General features: G+C 38.6%; 3 long non-coding RNA genes across 4 annotated transcripts; 1 reads left to right on the top strand and 2 right to left on the bottom strand.

Moving 5' to 3' along the window:
- Positions 1 to 196: 196 nt before the first annotated feature.
- LOC130988874 (uncharacterized) lies at positions 197 to 1,154 on the bottom strand. Its single transcript, XR_009090227.1, has 3 exons — positions 878 to 1,154; positions 690 to 741; positions 197 to 446 (listed from the first exon to the last, which is right to left on the bottom strand). It is a non-coding gene; the product is annotated as an uncharacterized LOC130988874 (long non-coding RNA).
- A 163-nt stretch (positions 1,155 to 1,317) lies between these two features.
- On the top strand, positions 1,318 to 5,366 carry LOC130988873 (uncharacterized). 2 transcript variants are annotated; one of them, XR_009090226.1, is made up of 6 exons: positions 1,318 to 1,440; positions 1,861 to 3,960; positions 4,037 to 4,306; positions 4,380 to 4,487; positions 4,606 to 4,776; positions 4,869 to 5,366. It is a non-coding gene; the product is annotated as an uncharacterized LOC130988873 (long non-coding RNA). The 2 variants fall into 2 exon arrangements; XR_009090225.1 differs by having other exon boundaries at positions 1,861 to 4,306.
- Positions 5,367 to 15,960: 10,594 nt separating this feature from the next.
- Positions 15,961 to 16,855, bottom strand: LOC130988877 (uncharacterized). The gene is made up of 2 exons (XR_009090230.1): positions 16,792 to 16,855; positions 15,961 to 16,191 (listed from the first exon to the last, which is right to left on the bottom strand). It is a non-coding gene; the product is annotated as an uncharacterized LOC130988877 (long non-coding RNA).
- Between the last annotated feature and the right edge of the window lie 2,110 nt (positions 16,856 to 18,965).

Here is an 18,965-nt window from a genome sequence, read left to right as displayed (position 1 = left end):
AAATTGAAAAATATATAGAAAATTTTCTCATTCCCTCTTGCAAAGATTTAAAAATTGAAAAATATATAGAAAATTTTCTCATTCCCTCTTTCTTCAACTTCGTGTCCTTCATGCTAGTAAACATTAATAAGAAAGAAGAAGCATTTGACACCAAAATTATCTGAAATATTCAATTCAAGTGAAGCACAAAGAAGCATCATCAACATCTTCAGCAAGGTCAGCAAATAGATCTGTAAAAATAATTGTAAACTATGATCAACCAAAGTAATTGAATTACGAAAGTAGACAACAAAATCCACAATCGGTTATACATTAAAATATTTTAAAATCGGTTGTGATTGAAAAAAAATTATATGCATATAAGAAAAAAGGAAGAAAAAAATATATATATATATATAACTTTTTGTCCACCGCTTGGCCTTAGATTTTCCTCCCTTCATCTTCATCTGTGAAGAAAAAGGCCAAATAATGTAAATGAGAATAGATCTAAAGGAAAACTTACTGAAAAATCTAATTTTTTTTTTCAACTCTATGATGAAGGAAAAGCATGCTCTATATATCTATTAATTTCCTAGTAGATGTTAAAACCTCAAATAATTTATTACCGTAGAAAAACAAAAACAAAAAGTAGATCAATGTTAGTTTAAATTTAGAAAATCAACAATTGTAAATACACACACAAAGAAAACCTATATTTTGTTCTTCTTGGATCTGGTTGAATGTCCTCAGTAAAAATTAGATCTGAAATTTTGTGTCAATAGCGTGTAAGATCCAAAATGTAGTAGGTATTGGCTATTCCGAAAAAAAAGGGGAGAAATAAAATAAGAATGCAGATGCAGAAAAATATTAAATAATACGCAACAAAATAAAATTTCACCTAAATAGACTGGTTTCCCGCAGTCCTGAATCCGATAGCAAATCACAGTATTCTAAAGCTTTATGGAAAGATATAGAGAAATAGAAGCTGAATCATAAAAGAAGATGAAGAAAAATCTGATTTTGGAGATGATATATCTATATACGTGCAGAGAGAAATACAACAAATATATATTGTGAGATAACCGAGAGTATCTGAAAGAGAGAGATAAAGTTGTTGTGAGATAACCGTGTGTGAGAGAGGGGGAGAGAATCGTGTGAGAGAGAATAAAAAAATAGTGGGTACCGTGAAAGCTGACAATCAATTATCTTTAAACTGCCGTTAAATATTAAGAAGATTCTGTTAAAAAAATGGCGGTAAATTGGATGATGTTAAACTGGTTCTTTATATAATATATAGATTTGGAAATTTGTATCTATATGCATTTTTCACAATTATGCGTTAATTAGAGCAAAATCCACCCATTTCATTGTTTTCGAAATTTCACTGAAATTTTCTCCCTTACTTCGTCAAGCCGTTTCCCAATCGAATCCGGGCCGGAGATGATGGACGCACCGGGAGAGGTAGGAGTGTTGTTCTATATTTGGTTTAATTTCTGCATTTAAAAATTTGGGAAATTTTATATATGGCCGAAACATTTTTTTCAGGAAAATTAATTTACAAACCCCATTTATTCTCGTGAAGCTTTTGGATAAAATCTCCCCACCAATTGTTGTATATTTTTCATTTTTTTAATTTGCGCATTAAAGAATAATTTTGAAAATATGTGATTGAATTTATTTGCGCATTGAGCTTGTTTGCGCATTGTTTGGTTTAATTGTTTGTTTGAAAGTAGGTTATATTTCTTGCGCATTTTATTTGGGCATTTTTGAAATCGCGCATAGAAGAGTAATTTTGAAAGTAGGATTGTTTAATTCTAAATCGCATATAATTTAATTACAATTTTTTAATTTTGTCATTGAATTGTTTGAATCTTGTAACAGGGTGCTTCTACACTGTTGAGACCGAGCACTATTAATGTATCATCGGACGTGGGCACTTATTATAAATTAAAGTATCTAAGAAAGGTGAAGAAAATACTAAAGGAAAAAGGTGATGAACCATTGTTAAATAGATTTATAGGTGGATGTTTTGGACATTTGTTGGATTGGAATCCCGGTTCTAAATGCGCGATGGCCGTGCATCATGTATTGTCTCGCCAAATAAAGTCAAACGGTAATGGTCTACATTTTTTATGAATTATGCTCTAGTGACCGGGCTTCAATTTGGTTATTTTAATTTTGATATGTCACGTAATCATGATGTGGGTAGAGTGGAAGTGTTTAGGAAATTCACTTGCGGTCAATCTCATGTGAAAGTGTCATTTCTCATTGATCTTTTCGACAATTTTAAAATTGATGATCCGGATGAGAGTTTATACTTGAGGGTTGCGTACATCATAGTCCTATATGGAATGCTTGTAGGTTATGAGACTGATAAAACCGTTGAGAATTGGGTTTGGGCATTAGTGGATGATCTTGATGCATTTAACCGATTCCCGTGGGGGGCATATAGTTATAATGTGTTGTGTCAATATGCTACAAACTGCATGAGTAGAAGCTAGTATAAATTCTATGGACATGTTTGGGCGTTGCATGTGTGGTCCCTTGAGATCATGCCCGACTTAGGTAATGTGGCCGGTAATTTAGTTGCTGAGTATGCGCACCCAAGATGTTTGAAGTGGAAGTTTCGCAGTAGGCCGCGTACGAGCGATTTACATTCTTTTTCGAGAAAGAGGTAATTTTTTTTTGTCTCTAATTTATTTGTTCAAATATTGTATATATTAAATTGATTTATTAATTGGTTTTTTTTAAAAAGAAGCCCAAAATTCCTTTTTTCCTATTTTCGAATAATATTAGAATTTATGTGAAATGCTAGTGGAAATGTTGGAATTTGCATAATTCAAATTGGAAATGACATAAAATCCGCATTTATACTTTTTGAAATGCAAAGTGCGCATTTCATTATTTGGTGGAATTTACGCATTTTGTTGCTATAAGGTTGGAAAGTATTGGTTTTGTTGAAAGTCAATTTGTGAAATACTTGAGCGCATATATGTATTGGTTTGAATGCCTCATAATTTTTTGTTGATTATTCAAGTTCCTCCAATATAATTTGGCCATTATTTGATTCCCCCCAAATTTCCGTCTGTTTCTTATGAAATTGCGAAATTTAGTTGAAACTATAATTGCAATTTTTAAGCAATTGTGTAGTTCTGCGCATATTCCATGTCAATTGTGATGATTTATTTGGAATTGATCTTTATATTTTAATTATTTTTAGGAGCAAGAAATATTGCATTTGGTCCTCGACAAGTTTGAACTGACCACCATGTACTACTTATCTACCATTGGTATGTATATGGGCCCACAGTACGACCAGGCTCAGAATCAGGATTTACCATCAAGGTCTGGACATGACATTCATTATGAAGAGCAAGAAGAAGAGCCCGAATTGGCTCTACATGATATACCTATTCTCGAGCATGAATTGCCCATGAGGGGGATAGATAGACGGACGCGGAGTTCATCGTCCCATGAAGAGGGTTCTCGTCGACGAGCTAGGGAAAAGCGTGATAGACCGCCTACTAACTCTTCATTATCTAGTAGCGGTGATCAAGCTAACCGGCTTGTAGACCCTGCCTATATAGAGGCCGTTGTGAGGAGGATGGATGCGGCAAATGATGAGAGGATGAAAAGGCATAGTGATGCTATAGATGCACGGATCAAGAGGACAATGACGAGATTTTTGGAGGATATTTGAAGGGTATATTTAGTTGTAGGAGCGTTGAAGCTAGGGATGTACGTTCCCCTGGCCCTCTCCCTACACCGGCACCCGAGGCTAGACAATGTGATGATATACGCGATGAGGGTGCCAAGGGAGGCGATCTTCCTCGTGATGATATTGTGGCACAATCTCCATTTGTTCCACAGTTCTCTCAGTTTGAATTTGGGAGCACCTCTTTTTTGGGCACTGGTGCCCAATTGCCTCGTTTCTCTAATCCGATCGATCAAATGAGAGCTTATTTGGATTTTATAGGAGAGGTGTGATTTTAATATTAATTTACAATTCAATTAATTCTTTTAGTGCTTTTTTTCCATTGTTTTGGTCTTTCAATAGGAGCTGTCTAGTTTTGGAGAAACCTCCCAACAAGTTCAGACGCCGGTAGTGCCTTGAAGAAGTACACGACAAAGATTTCCATCTCAACAATTGAAGTCCCCATATGCTACATCAGGAGAACCTGTTCTTGTTTCAGAATCGGGGCTACAAAATTGGAAGTCTTTCCTTAATGGAGACGATTCGCGGGTAACGATGATGGATAGTAACCATAAGCTAAGCAAGAATTATTTGAAGAAGATAATGCAGCTTGATTACTGCCTGCCTCAGGATGTAAGTTGATTTAAATATTTGTTTCAATTGTTAATTAATTATTTAAATTTATAAACTATACCGTATTTTGTAGGTTATGGATTTGTTCATATTGAGCTGCCAATCCAAGTTGATACGCCGTGTCAAAATTCTTGCATTTGTTACATCCGAAAACACGGTGATATCCTCTTTTGATTTATATGTAAGTACTTTTATATTATTTTTCTATATGCGCCTGTATTCTAAGTTGTGTGAATGGAAATTCCATTTGCATATTTAATGAAATTTGTTTTTTCAATTCAAATTTGGTTTTTGAACAGTGAGTTTGTGAGCAATATTGGGGTGCCTGCTTCGGTAGTACAAGGTTAAACCATGCTATATCCGGGGCATACGAGTCATTTCATGATTGGAAAGTGCCACAATCTGCATTAGACATGATTAAAGGAGAGAATGGATCGTCCACATCACAAAATTGGATGAGTGCAACTCAGGTATTTTAGTTATATAGTATTATTTTCTCAATTCAAATTTTGTTTTTCAAAAGGGTCTCCTAATTTTTTTTGGTTAAAAATAATCTATGTAGATTGTTGTTCCATGTTGGATAACTGGACATTATGTGGTTGTTAGAATATGCCCTGGACGTTGGGAAGCCGAGCTACACGACCCGTTATTTTATGGTTTGGATGAAAAAACAAAAGCACTACGCGGAGCTCAAATCCAACCATTGTTGAGCTTGTTTGGTAGAGTTTTGGTAGCAGCCGACCATTGGACGTCCAACGTTTTTGGATGGGAAAGGAAGACGCATCCATTGGTACTCTATATCCCTGGACCAGATGATCAGTTTAGCTAGAAGGATTACAGTTCATGTGGTCCTTTCGCATGTATGGTCATCGAGCGTATGATTTCTGGTGCTCCTAGTATTACTTGGGGCAACACACGCGTGAAAAAATATAGGGAGATTATCGCTGTCAGTGCTTTGAGTATGTGTGTGGTTGATTAGATTGTCTAGGCTTTTGAGAACTAATTGGTTGACTAGGTACCTTGATATGTATTTGAATTTTTTGCATTAATGCGCATAATGACGCCGGTTTAATGTGCACTATATCTTCCAAAGCTAATGCGCATTATACGTATTTGAAGATTTAATTTTTAAGAAGTAATGCACTATGTATTTGAAGCTTTAATTTTTTAAGAAGTAACCAATTCAGATATAATTTTTAAGAAGTAATGCGGAGTATTACGCATTAAGAAAAAAAAATATGATTTAAAAATGCGCATTTATGCGCATATTTTCTTTTTCCATATGTTTTTATTTTATTTTTTTATGTTTTTACTATATATTAGTATTTTTATATTTTTATATTTTTCATGTCAGCGAGAGATAATAGTCACGTTTACAACAATTACTTCTTAAATTTTATTTATGTTCTAATTTCAGATTCAGATTTAATAAATTTTTAATTATTAATATTTTTATAATGTTTATGCGGACTATTCCGACATAATTTTTTTTATGTTCCAATTTCAGATTCAGATTCAATATTTTTATAATTTTATTTATGTTCCAATTTCAGATTTAATAGTCACACTTTACTTTATATATGTTCCAATTTTATTTTATATTTTTATTTCATTTGTATCATTTTCTTCCATTTTTATGAATTAATAATTTATTAAGATCGATGAATTCAAAATTAGAGTATATAAATATCTTATTAATTTTAACCTTTTGAAATACAAGTAAAATATAATCATAACATATATTATAATAAATTTTATTTAAAAATATTACTACTATCACATTCGAACATTATATTGATGCAATAATTAACCACGGTACAACTTGCAAGTTTATTCAAATTGAAATATGCCTTAGTATATTGGGCAAACCAGTTTTTTAGAGCAAATTGCGCAAGTTCCTCAATTTTAAGCATTTTTTGATACTATGCGCAATTGTTAGCAATTTTAACAATTTAGTACCAATTTTTTTAATAATACTTAAAATACCAATAACATAAGTACTAATAATACATGAACCACGTCCTACATAATACAACAAGCACGTCTTATATATCACTACTCATGTGCTAAGTAAGGACAACTTTCTCGTGTGCGCGATCGGGATCCACACACACCACATGTTTTTGGGGCACGAGCAGCACTGCTTGACGCAACATTTTCGGTTGCAGCTCTGCTTCTTTTGGTGGTCCTCTCAGTTGGTCCTCGATGACGCGTATTCTTTGGACGTCCAGATTGTCGGCCTATAACGGGAGGTAGAATGCAAAGACCTTCTATATTTGCAAGAATCTCCAAGCACCTAGTGGCGGTACTGAATAGACTCGATACGAATACGCCTCACATAATTTTGTAGCTTGATAATACTCTCCAACATGCTTAGATAAGTCATCGCCTAAATGCCTGAATAATATTGGGCCAAATAAAAAAATATTAATATTTAGCAATATTTCAATGTTAGAAATACAAATCATTTAATACCTTATAGCTGCAACTGCATGAGAACATGGTAGCATGTTCATGTCCCACTCGACACAAGTGCACGATTGCGTTCCTACATTCACTTTGAATGTTTTGTTCGAACTCTTGACCTTGAATGTAGATGCCGACATGGAAACCACCTTATATCTCCGTGATCTCTCCAATTCAATAGTGAGCTTGCGCAACACCTCTGGTGTAACATCAGCAGAAAATGTCTTAGCAGCTTCGTGTCTTTCATCAAACCATTTCTCTATAATATGCCGGATTGCCTCAACCATAGAGCATATAGGCAGACGTCTTGCCCACAACAAACGAGAGTTGAAAGATTCGGCAACATTTGATGTTAGAAAACTATAGCGTCGAACAGGGTACTTTGACCTTGCCCATTTTTCAGGACCAACCTGCAACAATTTGCTATATGCTCCACCATCTTCCCTAAGAGCCTTTAAGCTTGCCATCGCAGCTTCAAATTCACTTTCTCTATATGCATAAGCGGCCTTTTGGTATAATGCAATGGCTGCCTTGCCATACCGAGTGATTTTGTTGAGCAGATGGTAGTAGCACAAACCGTGTGTGGCATCAGGATACACTGCCTTGACAATATTCTCTATACTGACATGAGCATCAGAAACAATCAACGTCTCTGAATTCTCACCATAAGCCAACTTTAATCGAGACAAAAACTACTTCCATGATTCATCATTCTCTATTGGACCAACCCCAAAAGCCATTGGGAATATTTGTTCGTTGCCATCCTTCGTCACCGCAACAAACAAAATACCTTTGTTGCGACCCTTCAAGTGTGTGCCATCTACCACAATTATTGGTCTGAGGCACATAGTGTACGCCACTCTACACGAACCAAGAACGACGGAAAGATGCTTGAACTTACCATCTGCATCAATATCCAAGTCGGTCAACGATCCTGGATTGCACATCCGCAACATGTGAAGATAGCCAGGAAGTAATGCATAAGATTCTTTATGTCCGCCATACATCATCTCTATAGCCGTATTACGGGCTCGCATCGCAACACTATAATTGATCTTCACACCATGCTCTCTCTGTAGGTCGGCTATAATGGACATCGACTTCACAATTTCACCATCCTCGCGCATTTTCTTGGCTATATGTGCTGCAATGACTCGAGCATGGACCTTTCGCACACCAGTATTCACAAGGTTCCCAATGCAAGTATGGGCAGGACCAAACTTTCGAATCATCCAAAAAGATTTGTGCTGAGTAGCTCGAAACTGAAATGGACACCGATTGTGATATTTGCATTTGAATGTCATCCTATCCAAATCAGATCGAGGAATGATGAATTCTGCTCGACGATCCAGATACCACAACCCCACAGCTATCTTAAGCAGTTCTTTGCTTTCAAAGATTGAACCTTCGCTTAGCTCATCTGGATCTGGTATGTCATCAAGTTTACTTGCAAAAAGATTCACTGGAAAATCTCCTGGAATAATAGGAACTAACCAATTGCTCATCTCCTCAGCAGCTTCCGGGCCTAAATCCTCTGCTACTGCTAGACCTCGTGGGTTTGTCTGCATTATCATAGACATAAGCTCGCCAATTCCCCCCTCCCGGTGGATCCACGCGATATGCTGTGCAAACATGCCATAATCAACACGAACAAACTCACGCTCATCATCTTCTTCTTCTTTCTCCTCCTCCTCATCACCATCAGACTCTGTTGAGGGGATGTACTCCTCATCATCAATGTCATTGTCACCAATCGATCCAGGAGTATGGTCATTCATGGTCGAATTATGAGTTGAATTTGCAAACCAATCAAATCCTCTCATCTGATGTGTTATGGACTCATCAAACGACGAGGGCAATGGAGTCTGCTCATAAGTGGACGAAGATGGTATATCAAGCGAAGGTCGATATACTTGTTGCTCCGGTGGACAAGTGCTGCCATTGTGAGTCACATAAACCTGTGGCTCCACCTCAATAATGCATAATCGAACAAGTTAATCATCAGTACTTAACAGAGATCGTATCAGTCTACCACTTTCTTTCCACCTGAACTCACTGTGAAGGTCATCCTCTTATAGTCCAGCCCAATAGGTGTGCAATATTCTAGCCAATCACTTCCCAAGATAAGATCATAACCATCATTTCCCAATAGTCTTGGTGAAAAAGTAAATTGATGCCCTTGTACCTCCCAAGAAAAATCTGGTGCTGTTTTATTACTTGTTAGCTTCTGTCCGTTAGCCACTTTCACTAAAATAGGTCTATCATCTTCCACTGGAACACCCAACTCCTTTGCTACCTCTTCTTGAAGGAAACTGAGGGTGCTCCCTGTATCGAGGAGAATCCTCAATTTTTTTCCACTAGCTTCCCCAATAACCCTCATTGTTTTTGAACTAGTGTTACCCATGATGGCGTTTGTTGTCATATGTATTTCCTCCACAGGTTCTTCGACATCAAGAATTAACTCCACATATTCTTCCTCATGTTGAATATGGGTTAGCTCCTGCCCTTCATCCATAGTGGTATAGAAAACCCTATGTTTGCATTTATGCCCCACTACAAAAAGTTCATCACAATTGTAGCACAAACCATTTTCCCTCCTTGCAGCCATCTCAGCACTAGTTAATAGCTTAACTTGAGTTCTAGTGCTATTGGGAGTGTTAGGCTTGTGCACCACTGCTCCCTCGGGTCTCTTATAACCAGTACCCTGATTCTGGAACACCTTAGGAGTAGGTTTGGCCAGAGCATCCAAAGTAAATAGTTGCCTCTGCCCGATCTCAATAGCCTCCTGAAGTGATTTGGGTTTGAATAGGAGCATAAAGCCCTGCATTTCATCTGAAAGACCACTTATGAAGTTAGCCACAAAATATTCCTCAGAATAATTCATGTTACTACTCAGTAATAAGCAAGCCCTTAACTCCTCAAACTTATCAACATAATCCTCATAGGAACCAATCTGTTTTAGGCTCTTAAATTCCATCACAATCTTTCCCTCATTTAAGTCTTCAAACCTGGCTGCCACCACTTGCAAAAACTGATCCCAAGTAATATCCATAATATTCTCATTCCCAAAATTCTGGAACCATTGTAGAGCTTTCCCTTCAAAGTTGTGTATAGCCATTTGAACCATGTGTTCATTACTCATCGCAGAAGTAAGCTTAAAATAACTATTGCACTTAATAATCCATGCCCTAGGATTAGTGCCATTAAATTTTGGAAAATCAACCTTGTGGAGTGAATTCCCAGTGCCAGATTGAGAATAATCAGATTTAAATTTAGATGAAAAAGCTGATGTTTTAGAGTTGCTCCCTCTTGTTTTTGCAGAAAATGGAGATCCACCCAAAATTGAATGGCCACCATGTTGCCCGCTGCTTTGATTCAAATTCAACAGTTGTAGTTTGATCTCTGCCAAAGTGTTCGTAAGATGTTCGCATTTCTTATCAATGCCTAACATTTTCTGCTCCACCTTTTGATCAATGTTGGAGATCTGCTCATGCATCCTTTCCTCGGCTGCTGTTCTCTTCATGGTCTCCGTTTGCAGAACCTGATCCAGTCGTTTCTGCACCTCTTGTAACTCCTTCAATCGAGTGTCGTCGGCCATAATCGCCCAAGATTTGCTAGAACAAAGCAAAACCCGTGCTCTGAAATACCAAATGTAATGGAACCAGATATGTTTGCAACTATTTTTATGATTTTCGGTGATAACTTGCTGAACAGGAAATTAAATTAATATGAACAGTGTAGAGAGAGTGAGTAAGGTAGGAAGAGAGAGAGAAAAGTAATAGAGAGAGAAAGATACTTCATTGCTTAGCTTTTTCCATAAGCAAGATACCCTACATATACCCAAGGCAAAAAGTACGAGATTAAGGAATTGAAAGATAAAAACGCTCTGAGGCAAAACACGCCTAAAGCAACAACTCCAGCCTTCAACTTAGCCACTTTTTCGGACAGGAGCAAATTCCTCTTCCATTCCAAGAACTCTCTTTTTCTCTAGCCCTAAAGCTTCTTCTCCAACAAATTCCAAAGACTCAAACTTGATTCCCATGACAATACCCCCTCCAGAAGTAGATCCTTGTCCGCAAGGATCAAACCCAGGAAATTGGCGACGAAGAGTTTTCAGATCTTCCCAGCTGGCAAACTCGGCACCCGATTGAGACCACTGCACTAGCGCTTGCAAAACCTCCTTTCCATCTCTGGTGATTGACCGGTGTTCCAAAACTGAATAAGGCGTAACCTTGAAGTGTCCGTCGGCATCGACGTCTGGCAACTCAGTAGAAGGTATGGTACTTCGTCCCAAACATTTCTTGAGTAGTGAAACATGGAAAACAGGGTGAATTTTGGAGGAATCAGGTAGCCCCAACTTATAAGCAACTTGCCCAATTTTTTCCAGGATCTCGTACGGGCCGTAGTATTTGGCAGCCAATTTCAGATTTTTACGCAATGAGACCGAATTTTGACGAAAAGGCTGCAACTTGAGGTAAACAAATTCTCCAACCTCAAAAGTGCGTTCGCTACGCTTAAGATCTGCGAAGAATTTCATCCTAGCCTGAGCCTGCTTAAGATTCTCCTTGAGAATATGAACCATAGCCTGCCTTTGAACCAACCATTCTTTTACTTCCTGATTAGCCGAGTTAAGAAATGCCCCTAGACCTGTGTGTGGAGGAGGAATTCCATATAAAGCCTGATAAGGAGTACACTTTAAACTACTATGGTAGTTAGTATTGTACCAGTACTCAGCCAAGGATAGCCACTTAACCCATTGTTTAGGATAGGCACCCACATACAACGAAGGTAGGACTCCAAACATTGGTTTAGCCGCTCTGTCTGTCCATCGGATTGAGGATGATAGGCTGTAGACATTTCCAGCTTGGTTCCCATCAACTTGAATAATTCCTTCCAGAATAAACTTGTAAAAACCTTGTCTCGATCAGATACAATACTGACAGGAGGACCATGTAATTTATAGACATTATCCAAAAATAACCTTGCCACTGTTGGGGCAGTAAAAGGGTGGGATAAAGCAAGGAAATGGCCATACTTGCTTAATCTATCCACGACCACCAAAATCACATTTTTACCCGCTGATTTGGGTAAGCCCTCAACAAAATCCAGTGAAATGTGAGTCCATACCTTGTCAGGAATGGGTAGAGGTTGTAATAACCCGGGATAAGGAGAGTGGTCTAATTTATTTCTTTGACACACATCACACTCTTTCACCAACATCTCCACATCCTTCTTCATTTGGGGCCAATAGAAAAACCCTCGAAGTCTAGAGTAAGTGCCTTGGACACCAGAGTGACCACCAAAAGATGTCGCATGCACCTCATTTAAAATAGTACTTCTTAATTCAGTAGTAGAGCCAACCACCACTCTTCCTTTATATTGAATGACTCCAGCAACTAAGGTGAATTCAGGATAAGCAGTAGAGTCAACCAGTTTGGTAGTGAGGACCTGAGAAAAGTAGGTATCCCCTTCATAGCTCTGTTTGATTTTCTGCATCCATAAAGGTGTGACTGTTGTTAGTGCCAAACAATCCTCAATAGCCAAAGGATACCTAGATAAGGCATCAGCTGCCTTGTTTTCCACCCCTTTCTTATATTGAATCTCATAATCTAAACCCAACAACTTAGTAAGCCATTTCTGCTGCATGGGATTCATCACTTTCTGATCTAATAGGTGCCTTAGAGCCTGTTGATCAGTCTTGATTATGAATTTATTCCCCTGTAGATAAGTTTTCCATTTTTGCACCGCCATAATCACAGCCAGAAACTCCCTTTCATAAACTGATAGAGCTTGATTTTTAGGGCCAAGAGATCTACTCATAAATGCAATGGGCCAGTTACCTTGCATCAATACAGCTCCAACCCCTCTTCCACTAGCGTATGTTTCTAGAATAAAAGGCTGCCCAAAATCTGGTAGAGCTAGAACAGGTGCAGTAGTCATGGCTGCTTTCAACTCCTCAAAAGCCTGAGTTGCCACAGTAGTCCACTTGAAGTTATCCTTTTTGAGCATGTCAGTGAGTGGCCTGCTGATCAGCCCATAATTCTTGATGAATTTCCTATAGTAACCGGTTAATCCCAAGAAGCCCATCAATTGTTTAAGTGTAGTGGGTAGTGGCCACTCTTTCATACTTGCCACCTTCTCCGGATCAGTGGCAACACCATTCTCACTGATAATATGGCCCAAGTATTCCACCTTTGTTTGGCCAAATTGGCACTTGCCCCTCTTAGCATATAAGGTATTCTCTCGTAGTGTAGATAAGACTCCTCAACTGTTGGAGGTGCTCATTCCAAGATTTACTATAGACTAGTATATCATCAAAGAATACTAGTACAAACTTTCTCAAGTAGGGTTGAAATACTTGATTCATGAGGGATTGAAAAGTTGCCGGGGCATTACAAAGGCCAAACGGCATAACTAAAAATTCAAAGTGCCCATGATGGGTATTAAAGGCAGTCAAATACCTGTCTTCAGTCTTCATCAAAATCTGAAAATACCCTGACCTTAAATCCAATTTGGAGAAAAACTTAGCACCATAGAGCTCATCCAATAACTCATCAATCAACGGAATAGGATAGTCATGTTTGATCGTGAGTGAGTTAAGATATCTATAGTCTACACACATCCTCCACGTGCCATCCTTCTTCTTGACTAGAATAACTGGAGAAGCAAAAGGGCTTCTGCTATGTTGAATAGTGCCAGAATCTAGTAATTCTTTGACAATTCTTTCAATCTCATCTTTATGGTTGTGACTAGTCTTGTATGGGTATTGATGTTTAGGTACACTGCCAGATTTCAATAGAATTTGATGCTCTACTCCCCTTGCAGGTGGGAGGCTCTGTGGTTATTCAAAGATATCCCTGAACTCATCCAGAAGACATGTGAGTTTGGTAGGTATAACAGAACCCTCTTTCATAGACTTAGGCTCAATCATGTATATCTCCTCTATTACATCTAAGTGGTGATTTACTAGTTGAAATAGGTTATGGGAACTGATCATGTGGAACTGTGTATTGTCTGTGATAGCCTTAAGCCTAACTTTCTTTCCACCTGAACTCACTGTGAAGGTCATCCTCTTATAGTCCAGCCCAATAGGTGTGCAATATTCTAGCCAATCACTTCCCAAGATAAGATCATAACCATCATTTCCCAATAGTCTTGGTGAAAAAGTAAATTGATGCCCTTGTACCTCCCAAGAAAAATCTGGTGCTGTTTTATTACTTGTTAGCTTCTGTCCGTTAGCCACTTTCACTAAAATAGGTCTATCATCTTCCACTGGAACACCCAACTCCTTTGCTACCTCTTCTTGAAGGAAACTGAGGGTGCTCCCTGTATCGAGGAGAATCCTCAATTTTTTTCCACTAGCTTCCCCAATAACCCTCATTGTTTTTGAACTAGTGTTACCCATGATAGCGTTTGTTGTCATATGTATTTCCTCCACAGGTTCTTCGACATCAAGAATTAACTCCACATATTCTTCCTCATGTTGAATATGGGTTAGCTCCTGCCCTTCATCCATAGTGGTATAGAAAACCCTATGTTTGCACTTATGCCCCACTACAAAAGGTTCATCACAATTGTAGCACAAACCCTTTTCCCTCCTTGCAGCCATCTCAGCACTAGTTAATAGCTTAACTTGAGTTCTAGTGCTATTGGGAGTGTTAGGCTTGTGCACCACTGCTCCCTCGGGTCTCTTATAACCAGTACCCTGATTCTGGAACACCTTAGGAGTAGGTTTGACCCTCTTGGCCAGAGCATCCAGAGTAAATAGTTGCCTCTGCCCGATCTCAATAGCCTCCTGAAGTGATTTGGGTTTGAATAGGAGCATAAAGCCCTGCATTTCATCTGAAAGACCACTTATGAAGTTAGCCACAAAATATTCCTCAGAATAATTCATGTTACTACTCAGTAATAAGCAAGCCCTTAACTCCTCAAACTTATCAACATAATCCTCATAGGAACCAATCTGTTTTAGGCTCTTAAATTCCATCACAATCTTTCCCTCATTTAAGTCTTCAAACCTGGCTGCCACCACTTGCAAAAACTGATCCCAAGTAATATCCATAATATTCTCATTCCCAAAATTCTGGAACCATTGTAGAGCTTTCCCTTCAAAGTTGTGTATAGCCATTTGAACCATGTGTTCATCACTCATCGCAGAAGTAAGCTTAAAATAACTATTGCACTTAATAATCCATGCCCTAGGATTAGTGCCATTAAATTTTGGAAAATCAACCTTGTGGAGTGAATTCCCAGTGCCAGATTGAGAATAATCAGATTTAAATTTAGATGAAAAAGCTGATGTTTTAGAGTTGCTCCCTCCTATTTTTGCAGAAAATGGAGATCCACCCAAAATTGAATGGCCACCATATTGCCCGCTGCTTTGATTCTAATTCAATAGTTGTAGTTTGATCTCTGCCAAAGTGTTCGTAAGATGTTCGCATTTCTTATCAATGCCTAACATTTTCTGCTCCACCTTTTGAGCAATGTTGGAGATCTGCTCATGCATCCTTTCCTCGGTTGCTGTTCTCTTCATGTTCTCCGTTTGCAAAACCTGATCCAGTCGTTTCTGCACCTCTTGTAACTCCTTCAATCGAGTGCCGTCGGCCATAATCGCCCAAGATTTGCTAGAACAAAGCAAAACCCGTGCTCTGAAATACCAAATGTAATGGACCCAGATATGTTTGCAACTATTTTTATGATTTTCAGTGATAACTTGCTGAACAGGAAATTAAATTAATATGAACAGTGTAGAGAGAGTGAGTAAGGTAGGAAGAGAGAGAGAAAAGTAATAGAGAGAGAAAGATACTTCATTGCTTAGCTTTTTCCATAAGCAAGATACCCTACATATACCCAAGGCAAAAAGTACGAGATTAACTTGGGAAATAAAATAACAAAATCAGGAATTGAAAGATAAAAACGCTATGAGGCAAAACACGCCTAAAGCAACAACTTCAGCCTTCAACTTAGCCACTTTTTCGGACAGGAGCAAATTCCTCTTCCATTCTAAGAACTCTCTTTTTCTCTAGCCCTAAAGCTTCTTCTCCAACAAATTCCAAAGACTCAAACTTGATTTGTCACGACCGACCCTAATTAAGGATAATTAAGCCGGGGAAACCGTAACTAATGGAGGGAGATTAGAAGCGGGGTAGAAAGGGGATAATCAAACAAGGAAGGATCGCATTTCATCATTGTTAACAAAAGGAATATTTATAATATAACGGAGGTTTCGTCGTATAGACTCAAATAACTAGTAAGTTCGGATAACTCCGACTTAGCCAAAATAACATAACACTTCTGAGTACGCAGCGGAATAAGGTTCTGAATACATGTATGAAGACATGTATCCCTAGAGTTCATTAATACATAATAAGACAAAAGAGTCCCGCTCGTCACTTCATCACCATCGGCAGCTACTCAACCTGCACATTTAGAAATATATGCAGGGCTGAGTACAAAAGTACTCAGTGGGCACGTATGCCTAAGTATAAAAATACATGCTTCAAAACTGTAAATTGTCATGCCATCTTAAACAGTACAGCAAGGGGGTTTTTCGCTAAAAAGGCCCAAGCTTACTAAATTCATTTGTGATTCTTAAGGTTCGTCTGCAGACTAAGTTCTCTTGTAATCTATCATATCTGGAACTGTGTGCCGGAGAGGTGGCCACCTCTCACGGTCACTTGACCGGCCAACCCGCTAGATGACTCACGGTCACTGGTGTACACTAGCCCTGGCAGGATAGCTATCAACTGCTCAGGACCCGAATTCGATTGCATCATTGGCAAAGCCAAAGCAGATAGATATCATACTAAAATTTAAACATTTTATGGCAAGACAATACTTGAAATAACTTTAACTCAAAGATTTTGTCATGAAATAACTTGCTCAAAGGTAGCATTAAACTCGTTTGATAGATATATAAAACTGAAATTAACAGTTAAATCATCTCATGCATTCATTCGTATAAGAGGCCTACGACACGCAGGGGATCTCTATATACGTATAGTAAAAGTAATGCCCACCTGATAGAAACTTTCTGTGGTACAGTAGCTCCTTGTCTGATTATTAATCTCGTGCTTGACCTTTATTACGAGAATATAAATAAGATACTGCTCGAGCAAAATCCTCAAATAATGAGAATATGAAATTAACGATGCATGATCCTCTTATGCATGAATTATTATTCTGAAATAATAACCGGGAAATTTCTATTGTTAATCCAGGCTATTAGATTTAGCTAACTCTCGTTTATCGCGGTCGAATAAAGCTATAACTCTTCCTTCCCATCGGAACATTCTAACTCGTAAAATAAAATAATCTCGCTCCTGTATTTGATAAATAGAAGGAACTGACTCGGTTCATCCCATAAGTAACCCAATAAGAATTTATCGGGCTTGACAGTAAGAAAATGTAACTTCAAATAATTAATGGCTCATAATAAGGTAGCTGATTAATTAAATAAAACAAATGGCTTTAATGAAATAAACGATAACAGTCCTCTTTAAATTATTTGGGCTTGAAGGAGATAGTAAGAAGTTCATTAATTAAGAGGCTCAATAAAATAGCCTACTAATTAATCAAGAATGGCTTGAATTAAAGCACTGCAGCTGTCTAAATAAAATGACGAAAGTGTCCCAATGATGTAATAATTAATGTGGGCTGGAAAGAATAAATCTTAGTTTAATAGGCAATTTAATCGGCCCAAATGAAGAATTAAACTGGCCCAACGAAATATAAATGGAATTAAAATAAAGTCTATCACAATATATACACTTCAGCCCATCTCTTTTAAAACAATTATAGCCCAAACTTAAAATAGTAAAAATGGCCCAATCTTATAATTAAAAGAAAAGCCCAAAACAAAATAGGAGCCCAACCCACATTAACGCTCGGCTCTCTCTCTCTCTCTCTCTCCAAAACTCTCGGCCTCTTTCTTTCTCAAGGAGCCGCTCGCCCCTTTCTTCACAATCGACGCTTAATCGACTCTTCCATCACCGGTCACTCAGCTACCGCCTGCTGCGGGCGGCGTCGACTGTCGACGTGTCGAACCCCAGCGATCTCTCCTTCTTCTTCCTTCCTCACGCTGAATTCAAACGAGCCCTAACTTTGGAATTCCTCGTCGCGGCCGCACCTCTGTCAGGAATCCGGCGAGCGGCTGTCGTCTGGAAGCGGCGTCGTCCAACTCCCGTCCTCCTATCCCTCTCCGGCGTCGAGCCCTAGCTTCCAGAAAAGGGACAATCGCTATTGCCGAGCGGCTGCTGCTGCTGCGCACGAGCCTCTGCTCGGCCATGGTTCCGGGCGGCCTCAGCGATCCTTCAGCTCCGACGTCGTCGTTACTTTGATGCAGCGAGACGACGAGAGTTCGCCGCCTTCTTTCTCCGTTCCGGCAGTTGGGGTTCGCCGTTTCCTTGGGCAGTCGGCCCTTCCCCATCTAAAAGCTAAGTCTAAACTCTCTCTCCAATCCATTCACTTATCTAGTTTCTGTGAGTTCTTGTGATTGTTACTTAGGAGTGTAGTGGAAGTGAAGCATATAAATCTTTCTATTGTAAAACATATCATAGCTATTTGAGGTAGAAAAACTATGATTGTGTTAGATATGAATGCAACTGGGTTGAAAATCTGAGATAGTAGAATACCTTGGGAATGACTGTTGGTTGGCTGATTGCCGTTGAGTTTAACGAACTGGAATGATTGAACTGAACTGAAATAAATGTTCTTTCCATTAATGTAGGTGAAATCTTGGAGGAGTTGAAGAGAGTTAAAGAAGTTTACCTCCTCGCAGAGAATGTATGAAGGCCCCTGCTGTCCTGAACTTTCTAAGTGTGGAATGGAAACAAAATGGAGATTAATAGCTGATGAAGTCTGGAACAAAATGAAGGTGTTCGGGTGTGAAATGCACACTTGTTTTAGTCAAAAATATACAAATAGGCGGTGGAGCATGCTAAGGAATAGGGGAGGGTGTAGTGGCAGGGGAATTGGAACAGTTGTTGGGCGGCTGGCAGCTAGCTATTTCAGCCACACGCATGCTCTCTATTTTCTTTCTTCTCCTATTTCCTCCCTATTTCCTTTCTTTCTCCTATTTCTTTTCTTCTTTCTTTTACTCATTCTCCTTTGATGATGCAGCCGGTGTGTAATAGGAGTATAGGAAAGAATTTTTATAACTGTAATATGTAATGTGTGATGGTGTATCTGCTCG

The sequence above is a fragment of the Salvia miltiorrhiza genome, chromosome 6 (assembly GCF_028751815.1).
Source record: "Salvia miltiorrhiza cultivar Shanhuang (shh) chromosome 6, IMPLAD_Smil_shh, whole genome shotgun sequence".
In the NCBI taxonomy this organism is placed as follows: Eukaryota; Viridiplantae; Streptophyta; class Magnoliopsida; order Lamiales; family Lamiaceae; genus Salvia; species Salvia miltiorrhiza.
Note: the sequence above shows the minus strand (reverse complement) of the source record. Positions and strands in the feature narration are given on the sequence as shown.